Source organism: Lygodium microphyllum, chromosome 19 (genome assembly GCF_053477565.2).
Source record: "Lygodium microphyllum isolate KBCC chromosome 19, Lygodium_microphyllum_v1.1.10, whole genome shotgun sequence".
NCBI lineage: Eukaryota > Viridiplantae > Streptophyta > Polypodiopsida > Schizaeales > Lygodiaceae > Lygodium > Lygodium microphyllum.
The window spans coordinates 29,465,474-29,474,861 of NC_141153.1; positions in this window are offsets into that span (position 1 = coordinate 29,465,474).

Genomic DNA, 9,388 nt, shown 5'->3' on the forward strand with positions numbered 1-9,388 from the left:
AGTGGAGACCAATCACTTTGCTTGGAACAATGTATTAAATCCTAGCCAAAATGATTAGCCTTAAAGTATCAATCTTGATGCTAGACCTCATTCACCCTACCCAGACTAGTTTCGTTTGGGAGTGCAACACCCTTAACAATATTTTCACCTTCTCGGAATCCATAACTCTTGCACGATCCAAGGGAAAAAAGCTCATTGTTTCGCTTCTTTATTTCAAGAAGGCCTATGATAGTGTTGATTGGGAGTTGCTAGAGGGAATCACATTGAGGATGGGTTTCCTAGAGCAATGGATTAGAGGTGTTTCAACTCTATATTCATTAGCTCCTAGCTAGATTCTCATTGGCAGGACCAAAGCTGCTAGATTTAGCACTCAGAGGTCAGTGAAACACGAATGCCCTCTTGCACCTCTTCTTTTCTTATTCGTTTTTGCAAAGACTATGAACTCATTCTTGAGGGATAGGAATACATGTATTTGAGGCATCAAACTTCCCATTCTAGAGTTTGAGGAGTTGCTGGATGTAGATGGAGATGAGGAGGATTTTAGGGCCTTTGTAGTTGCAATGGAGGTCTTCTTCAAAGCCTCAAGAGCTCTTATTAACTGACACAAATCGTATGATTTTTGAATTTGTGATACTATGCAGATAGATTGGAAACCCTTATTACTTAGCATAAGAGAAAAGCTACTATATTGAAGCATAAACAGGACTATCACTAGCGCGCAGGGTGGTAGTTGCAAATCAGGTTCTATTTGCCACCATGTGGTATGTAACTTTTTGTTGGGCCTTCTCTAGGTCATGCATTGAGTTAGTAGTCCTACGAGGGCTAAGGTAGCTTTGGACGCTATCATCCAGCCTAGATCTAGGGTGGTTTAGGGGTTATTAACCCAAATAGTCAAATTATAGCATTGATGGTAAGGCTCATTGTGAGGGGCCTTCTTCTGGGTGAGGAGCCATGGAAGAAGCTACTATTATGGAGATTAGAAACCATTGCTCCTGCTCATGGAGGGTCATGGCAACTTAGGACACATGCTATTTCAACATATCCAAGCTACATGGCTTGGGAATAATTTTAAGGTTACATTTGCTGCATCTATTATATGGGCATGGAGATTAGTATCTACATGACGTTATTAGATTAACCAAGCAAGTGTTGAAGAGAAGTTGAGGCACACACTTCTTTTTAAATAGTTGCTTAAGACAGGGAGAGCCACACCATTGGAGAGAGGACTTCCTATCTTGGGGAAGGTTCTTTGTTAGGTAACTTCTATAGTGGGGGAGTAGTTTGCTTTTTTGGAGTTGCTGGCCCATATACAAAGACATAGATTTTGAGGTGGGAGGGGGGGGGCGGGCGCGAAATCATAATGGAGAGCATTGGGGAGTCATGGATAGGATAGGATTCTTTATTAGAGGAAAGATCCTTCTAGTAGTGGTAGCCACTAGTGGAGAGAGAATGCTTATTTTTTCAACATAGATGGATGGCATACTTAAGTGAGAGGATTTGGATCGGTTAAGAGTTCACAAGATGCTCTTGACAAAGAATTCGAGTTGTGGCTCATTGTGATAGGACTTGGTACTTAAACCCAGACCCTCAAACTTGTATGGAAGATGGATGTAGACGTTGGACATGTAGAAGGAGTTTGCTACAAAGGCTTCAATGCGATCCTAGGAAGTGGGTATTGAGAGATCCATTTGCAAAGATGCCTTAGGATATGTCCTTCTTTGGCTATACCACTAGGTTTGGGAGGAGAATACATATGAGCTAGATTAGAGTGGTGCTAGTTGTAGTTGAGCATAGGATTATCTAGGGTATATCATAACTTTTTTACTGACTTCTGGAGGAGATTGGAGGATATCTTTAGACAAAAAAAGAATTCACTCTTTCTTTGGTTACTAGTTGAGTTTAACCGTTGGGTATATAGCTTGGCTACAGTAGAGACCTTATTCCTTGCGCTAGATGTGGGGAGCATGAGGAGACTTAGAGGCATTGCATGTGGGATTGCCAACGGGGCTCAGGAGGTCTAGAGGGGAGCCCTTAGGATGGGGTTTCATGGCACTATAGATTCTATGATTGCTACATGGGGGACAGTTGCATGGGTCACTAACAAAGGCCCCCAACTTATGGGTATGAGGATGTATAGGGGTGTTAGGCAGCTCACATAAGTTGGGGATGTATAGGGATGTGTGTGAGCTCTCACAGACAGTATGGACGCAAGGCTTGTGTCTTAGATGGGAGCTCATAGCTAGCATTATTGCTTGGTACATAACAGCTAGATGTAGCCAGGCTATTGATTTTTTGGACATACCTATTGCAGAGACTCTCTCTAGGATTTGGGCAAAGACTTTGCATACTCTTTGTGTGAGATAGGAGAGAGTACAAGGTAGTTCAAAGACTACATGAGAAAGAGGAGAGATGCTTTTCTCAAGATATGGGATTTTGGCACCCTTTTCTTCTTCTAGACCCACATGGTTTGGCGGCATAAACCTCGGAACTCACTATTCACTCTCAAGCTTTGTAATAGACTTCCTCTTGTTATATAATTCATGATATGGAAGTTCCTTACATGGCTGCTTTGTACTTGGGTTTTTTTGTCTTGGGACACTTTGTTGTGAGGTGTGTTAATATACTTTATTATCCTTGTGTGAGGAAAAAAAACTCATTGGACCGTGGGGGAGGCATGCCACACGGTCACAGGGAGCCGAGCTGATCATCTAGCGTGAACGAGCACATGTGCAGACTTGCAGGGTGGTTGACCTGTAACAGCCACCTTAGAAGAAAGTATCACAACTTGGGTGTTGGGGGACGCAGTCCAGGATAGACCCTGCACGTCCTGCTCTGTAGACTGCGCGCAAGTAGAGAGAGAGAGAGAGAGAGAGAGAGAGAGAGAGAGCTGAACATATATTTCATCGATCAGGCAGTGGAGGCCTTGCGCCCTGATTTGGAAGAGGACATGGCTCCAAGTTCTGACTCTGCACATCCTGAGCCACAAGTGAAATGCACAAAGCATGTTGTTGATGCTCCCATGAATGGGGCGAGTACACCATCAACTATATAGCCTCCATCAATGTCATGTGCCTAGGCTGCCAGTCAGTTAAAGAAGGTGTCATGATCTTTCTCCTCTTTTCATGGAAGAGCTGTGATTTTGTTTTTTCAGTGCTAAAATTCCAATGATGTCATTGAGAAAAATATTTTGCATAGCATCTTGAATTTCCAAATGAGGATAGACTATGCATGGTACACCAATCAGGTAGTGGTGATGTTTCAATTGGATTTGGAAAAGGCATTTGACCATTTAGAATGTTCATCTTTGCCATAACTTATGCAAAAGATGCAATTTGGCCCTAGAGTGTCTTGTTTGATTTATACTATTAGCTTGGATTCTTCTTCTAGGTTTTGCTTAACAATGGTGTTATGGAGCCGTTTGCTCTTCGTTTGATCTATTAGATAAGGCTGCTCGTTGAGCCCTTTATTCTTCCCTTTGGCCACTCATCCTATTTTGATGACATTGTCATAGCGCCTCCAAGTCTACTCTTGTCAGCTATAGAGAATCAAATCTTCAGGCCTTGGGTTGGCAAGGGGAGGTAGTGACTAAGGGCACAATTTGTGGAAATCACAAGCATGGCCTTTCCATATGTGCTTGAAAATTGCTCAAGCCATCATGGTACTAATGACTTCATATTACTTACAATTACTTCCTCGGTCAAAGTCTAGCATTCGGGAGATCACTTAACCTATTCGGTTCATCCTCAGGAAGAACGATTCCATCCGATTGGGAATCTCTAGGATCTCTTGGAATCATGTTTATACTCTGAAAAGAATGGGACATGGAAACACACATGATTACCCTTCCGTGGTCTTTGTTTTAGGCTTTATGTGTTGGATAGTAGCCCTAGGTTTCCATAGCTAGGTTCTTCCTTGAACAATAAAGCATCCTACATAGAAACACTAGAATTCAAGCTTCATGGTGGCATGCGATTAATGTAGAGCAGTATGCTTGCCTCAAATCTTTTGTACTCTTGACTCATTTGGTCCGTTTCTAGAGAATGGTGCTTGTGAAGTATTCTAGGTTTCCCTTGTTGTAGATCACAAACATGCTACTTTATGAGTTGAATTGCTAGCCAATTTGAGACTCATCTCATGGGAGGGTAGACAACAATAGAGGTCCATGTTGAACAAAACAGCATAACTAGGGTTGATTAGGGTCATGTGACCCATTGTCATGTCTTTTATGTCCATTCAATGATTCTGTCACGTTCCTAGGGGCTATCATCACTTGTGGGAAACCATTTCAACTTCTTTGCATGTCTTGCAGCCTTTTCCACTATTAAATCTAGATAACCCTTGGAGGAATTGGATACTCAATGGTTGATTATGTTTGGACAATGCATCAATGAATCAAATATATCACTTGCTTATAAGAGACGAGAATTGGCTAGCTCTAAAGGGCAATCATGCTTGGGGTCTCCATAAGGGTAAGGTTTGGTGGAATCTATTTTTATGGTGGGTTGGCTCAATAAGACTTAGTTTAAGTAAGTCTTTATCTAGAGAATGATGGTTTGATGTCTTCCCCTTGCTTTTGCACCCTCAGAATGTTGTATTTCAAATTGTTGCTTCTTTTGTGTGGCAAGCATAGAAACCTCTCGTCATCTGTTTCTTTCCTATCTAGTGGTGAGAAAATTTTGGTCTTTTTAATCTATTATTTGGTCTCAAGTGGTTGGATCCTCTATGTTCCTAAGGCTTGGGTCTTTTGGATACCCCAAATTGCTAGCCTTTGCGTAGCCATACATGAAGGTTGTTTGCTACTTTGTAGGTTACTAGGGTTGTTGGCACATATGGGTGACTCGAAAAGCCTTCAATTTTTATTATTGTCCTTGTGTGTGTGTGTGTGTGTGTGTGTGCGTGTGTGCGTGTGCGCACACCCATCTAAAAAGCCTTCTTCACTGGTAGCTTGAAATCATTTAGATATTCGATATTCTCCCTAGATATGAGTTGCTTCCTTGGCACACAATAGTTTCTTTGGTCTCCTTATCAGTCATACAGATTGATTGTAATGGTTTCTTGGGTCTCCTTGTCAATCATATAGATTGTTTGTAATTGTTATTGTACATTTGAAATATGATAACATTGAAAGAGAGAAACACACACACAAGTAGTGCTATGGTTGGTTGGTGTATATGCCTCCAATAATGTCTCTAGTGGTCATGAATTATGGCAAACCTTTCTCTTAGAAGGTCTGGTTTTATCATGGGGGACTTTAATATATGTGTGTGGATGCACCTCAGGCTACTCTAGACATGTCTTTGTGGATGGGCCTGAATGTTAAGATTGGAATGCATTTGCACCATTGGTGTTCAAACATCATTTATGGTCTTGGTTGTCACCACTTGACCATGGTTATATCTTTCATTCAGCACACAATCCTTGAAAATTAGGAGTCAGTTGGATCATGTCTATATCATGCATGATGATTTCTTTTTGCCAGAAGTTTTGGAAATTTAGGTTTTGCAATGCTATGTGTTTCCCTTTACAACTTCTTCAAAAAGAAGTTGCCAGTTCATTTTTTTATTCTTCTTTCCTCAAGAATGTGACATTTGATGGATATATTTAACAACTCTTGCAAGGTTCACATTGGATCTCCCATCTCAAGGAGCTACCTTCCTCAATATATTGGTCTCTAATGTGTAAATGGTGGCTATGCAATATAGTATGTATCATGCTACTCTTTGTAGACGAAGATTGCAAGTTGCAGAGCAACTCTTGGCCTTAGTACATTCTCTTTTGATGGACTCACCACAAGGCCACTTGCTTTCTTCCTCTATGAGACTGGCACAACTCGTTGATACTTTTCATATGCATTCTTACCAACAAGCTAAGATTGTTGCTTTGCCAGAAGGATAATAATTGCCAGTCCCATATATTTTATTGTGGTTTACATGCTTCCTTTGCAAGGGAAGATGTGATTAGGTTGCGTATTTCTACATGTGAAATGGTTATAGATTCTCAATCCATTGTGCATATGTATAGGGATTATTCGTGAACTTGTTTGGGTCACAATCATTTGTTTCACGCACCATCTGTTGGCCCATTCCTTGTTTTATGATTTGGTTAAAGATCAAGTTTTGCAAAATATGAGGTGATGGATACGCATTTGCCTAAAGATAAGAGTCCTGGTTGGATGGTCTCACCAATGAGCTCTTTGAGACATATGCAACTCAATTGGCTACACCTTTCATTGACCTTTGTTAGCAAGTTTGGATGACCAGGGCCACTTGGAAGGAAGGTGTCATTCAACTGATTCTCAAAGCGTCATCTCCTTTTGCTAAAGCATTGGAGACAAATTTCCTTGATGGGTAGTGTGTACAAGATCTTTGCAAAAGTTTTGGCTAAAAGAGTGCATGATCACCTTCCCGCCATTGTGCATCCTAGATAATATGGATTTATCAAAGGAAGGAATATTTTTCGTAATATCTTGAATGTCCAAATGGGGTTATTATATATACATTTGGGCTATCCTTTGAGGATTAACATTTTAGCTATTGACTATATTTCCAGATGAATTACCGATGAGTTTATATATTGGAAATTGCAAGCCTAAGATTTTCATGTATACCTAAAAGTAGCTTAGACTATTATGTTTCCCATGATTTCATATAATTTACCAATGCTTCTTGAATCAAAGTCTCATATGAGGGAAATCACTTAGGCACTCTAGTTCTTGCTTTAGAAGAAGGATTCCACACGATTATGCATTTCTTGGATCTCCTGGGATAGAATTTTCACTCTTTAAAAAATGGGTAATGGAGTTGTTTTGGGCCTACAAGCACTTATGATTGCTCTTCATTAGTCTATGTTTTAGACATAGCGGACTTGTATTTTATTGTTAGATTTTTCCTTCAAGACCATGCTATTATGCATGGGAACACTAGGATTCTTGCTTCATGGTAGTTGATAGCATGTGGTAAATGTTGAACAGCCAGTTTGCCTTAGATCTTACGTGCTCTTGAATCATTTGATCCATTATTGGAGATTGGTGCTTGCGAAATCTACTTGGCATCCTCCTGTAGATCATGAGTAGGCAAACTCTTTGGGATTTGAATTGCTAGCTGGTTTGAAGCTTTTTTCATTGAAAACTAGATAGCAACATAGGCAAAATGTTGAATAGAATGGCATAATTAGGACTAATCATTGTTGCTGATGCACTTTTGTCAAGTGGTGTTGTTATGTCTTTTAGATCAGTTCGATGAGTTTATCATGTTCTTAGAGCTATTGTCATTTATGAGAAATAATTTCAATCTCCCTGTAGGAAGATTGGATGCTTGATGGTCTACCATGTTTGGGCAGTGCATCGGTAAATCAAGTATACCACTTGATTTTATGAGAGAAGGACTGACTAGCTAACAAGGGCAACTAGGCTTGGGGTCTTCATAAAAGCAACATGTGGTGGAAATCTATGCTAATGGTTGGTTGGCTCAATAGAACTCCCTTTAAATACAAGGTTTTTCTTGAGCAAATGTTGGTTGGTGCTATACCCCTTGCATCTACACTCTCAAGATGTAGTATCTTGAATGCATGGTGATTTTTTGCTTCTCATCATTAGTTTTTTCCTTGTCTAGTGGTGAGGAAATTTTGGTCTCTACTGTCCACTATTGGGTCTTGAGTGGTATGCAAATCAATCTCTCAAAAGGAGTGGGTTTTTGGACAACCTAACTTCTTGGAACTCGTGTAGCTTGATTTTCCATTTCTTGCACTTCTGAGGCTATTGACACATTCTTGAGTTTTGTGCTTTCGTATATAACACACACACACACACACACACACACACACACACACACACATCCCTTTAAATACAAGGTCTTTCTTGAGCAAATGTTGGTTGGTGCTATACCCCTTGCATCTACACTCTCAAGATGTAGTATCTTGAATGCATGGTGATTTTTTGCTTCTCATCATTAGTTTTTTCCTTGTCTAGTGGTGAGGAAATTTTGGTCTCTACTATCCACTATTGGGTCTTGAGTGGTATGCAAATCAATCTCTCAAAAGGAGTGGGTTTTTGGACAACCTAACTTCTTGGAACTCGTGTAGCTTGATTTTCCATTTCTTGCACTTCTAAGGCTATTGACACATTCTTGAGTTTTGTGCTTTTGTGCTTTCGTATATAACACACACACACACACACACACACACACACACACACACACACACACACACACACACACACACACACACACACACACACACACACACACACACACACACACACACACACACACACACACACACACACACACACACACACAAGGCTAAGATGGATCATGTGACTTGATCACAAAATACAATTGAGTGGCATTTCTTTCATAGAGTGTAATTATAGTATGACTAAAAGTGAAACAAATTCTAGAAACTTACTATGATGGAAGGATGAAAAGATAAAACAAATCTTGAAAACCTATGGTGAGATCGAGTGTTTCTTTATAGAAGTGGAGTTTGAGATAGGCATGATGTAGAGTGTGGTGATTTCAAGTTCTCTCTCATATGGTCTTGTAACATCTTCTCCAACACAAGGAGGGTGAAGTGTCTTGATGGACAACTCTTGTGGTGAGCCATAATGGCTTGAATCTATTCGTAATGGGGGTAGTGGGGTTGTCTTGTTGGGAGTCAAGGGCGCCTTGTATGGCATAGGTCTATAGTTCATTGCAAGGTGACTCATTAGAAGGATAATCTACCTAAGTCCACCATCAAGGGAGGGAATGGAGCTCTAATGTTGCATGTGGTGAGAAAGTCTACAAGTATCCTCTATCTTAGTGGGTTTAGAGGTGCTACTATCCTCTTTGTTAGGAGCGTCTCTTCGTGTTGTTTGAGCTCAAGCAACAATAACCCTAGAAACATTTGGCCTTCATACTCCTTGACTCAGTGTAATGGTCCCAAGTCCCCCTAAAAAAGGGCAATGGCATCTAATCTCATAGTATACAAATACAATGACACCCAATGCTCCTCTAGCTCTATCTTCGCTCCACAGAGTTGGAAGATGTGGTGTCCCAATGCATTGTGTCATATCGTTTAGTCCAACTTTGTATCTACTTTGAGATTGTGTGAGAGTGTGTCGATGCATGTTGGGTGCATGTGATAAGTCCACCGTGAGAGGTGTGAGAAATCTTTGTATCTAACTACTAGTTAGGCTCACCCAAGTTCGTCTATAGCTAATTGCACAATATCCATCCTAATCACTAGTTTACCTTTGGACAGTTGAGACTAAGGTCAAGAAAATTGAGGCTATAGTCAAGATGGTGGGAGTGCATCCATTATCCTCCCATGTAAACTCAATCATGTGTACTAGGGGTGAGTGTCTCCCTTTTTAGCTAACTATGTAAATGCCAACTAGGGGTATATTTGA